Below are 2,184 nucleotides of genomic sequence, written 5' to 3' on the forward strand. Positions count from 1 at the left end.
AATATATCATATTAATCAATATGTTTTATTGTTATAATTATATAAAAAAAGAATAAGATAAACATGGATAGTTTTATATGTAATATTTGTATTAACTTTTAAATGATTATTACAACATTAAATACACACGTTGTATACAGATATAATACGAAAACATGTTATAAACATTTCATATTAATAAATTAATAAAATAAATAAATATAATTGATGATAACAAACATTTAACTAGCATAGGTTTTTCAAGTAATTAATTATTTAATCACACCCAATTAAAATTCGAATAATTTGTTGAAATGAAAGAAATAAATTATTTGGGGTTCTGGTGTAGGCTTCGCAACTGAAATTTTAATAATGAAATATTAGTATCAAAAACGCCAAGAAACGGGTCAAAATTTCTATCTCGTTTTTATCATTTTTTAATATTAATTTTTCATAATAAAAATTTCGGTTGCGAAGCCTAGTTCTGGTGTATTAACCCTTTCAAAATAATAGTAATTTATACTAAAATTATCGATAAATGATTGACGAATTTAATTATTTAATATTATTTATTAAAAAATAGTTTCACTATTTTTTAAAAAAATAATTATTATTTATTGTTGTTTTATAATAAATTTTGCTATTGGTTAATGTTTTTAATTAATATTTTATGTTAATTTCCTATTTCACTAGTTTGTTTGTTTATTATATTTTAAAAATATTTATACTATATTAATAGTTCATTGTTAGATTTTTTCTATGTGAATCGAGATTGTATTTCCATATCATTTTACAATTAAAAGAAGTTAGTGGCCAAATACTTGACATGTTTAGTATTTCTTTGACAGTTTGATTAATACACATTTGTTATTAAATACATAATTGTACTGTTTTATTATTCTGGTTTTAAACCATTTGTTGTGTCACAGTGTGACTGGTTAATTTTTTTTATTTTTTTTTATTTTAAAAATCAACATCTTTCATACAACATATACAAGACATCGAGTTATGATTTTTCAAATAACAAAACATTATACTATTAACCAAGGAATTCACTTAATACATTTGAATGAATTTATATTGTTAAGTGATTATTCGATTGTTGAAAATATCGGAACATTTTTATTATTGGTAATTTTTAATCTACATTAACAATACGATATTTTGCGAAACTGTATTGTTAAAATGTGTTTATATTTTGGCAGAGATATGTAATGTCCAATAAAATTATATTTCATAAATTCATGTAACAGGTAAATCAATATCAATTATTGGTACATTTATTCGCATTTTAAAATACCAAAACGTATATTTTCTTGATAAAATGATTTTTGGATATTTGAAACTATAATTTAGAATTTGTTATTTGTAATAACAAAAAATTTAAAAAATTTTGTTTTTCAATTAAAAAAGGAAAAAACGAAACCCTCTTAAAAAATACATGAAAACACCATTTTTCATCTTGCCACAATTTGTTGACTTAGCCTCAAAAAATTTTGTAGAACACAATTATTGTTTTTTATTTTAACAGCATTAAATAACAAAAAAATTAAACCCAAAATGTTTTAACACCCTTAATAACATTATTTTTGGACAATAACAATTCGCAGTAATATTTCACGCTGCAGTGATTTTTCATGGTACTCTAATGGATTTAAACATTCGTTGTTATTAAATTTTTTTATTATTTTTAGTAAATTATTCCTACCATTGAATTTATTTTGCTTCAATGCATTTTTAGACAACATTTAACTCAGCTTTCTTTATATTATAATATTTTGTCATTCATTATGTTTTAATTGATATTAAAATTAATATCAAATGTAATTAAAATAATTAATAAAATGAAAAACACCAAAATAAAATTTTATTAAGATTAGCATCCAGCTTTCTCTTTAACCATACTCGGTAGTTTTTGCATTTTTTATTAACAAAATTTTTGTCTCATTTTTGTTTCCTGGATTTTTTTTGATTATCGAGTGCATTTTTAATCAACAAAATACACTTTTATTTTTAGAAAAATACTTTTACCAAACTTATTTTAGAATTGTGCAAAAAAGTATACAGATTTAAAAATAAATCATATACATTTTATATTTAGAACTAGTCTTTCAATTCACGATCATTTAAGTCTTTATAGTGTATTATTTAACGATTAAAAATGAAAAGTTATCCAAAATGAACAAAATGACACTGCAATTATTA

The sequence above is a fragment of the Entamoeba invadens genome, assembly GCF_000330505.1.
Source record: "Entamoeba invadens IP1 unplaced genomic scaffold scaff_1105074725681, whole genome shotgun sequence".
NCBI lineage: Eukaryota > Evosea > Mastigamoebida > Endamoebidae > Entamoeba > Entamoeba invadens.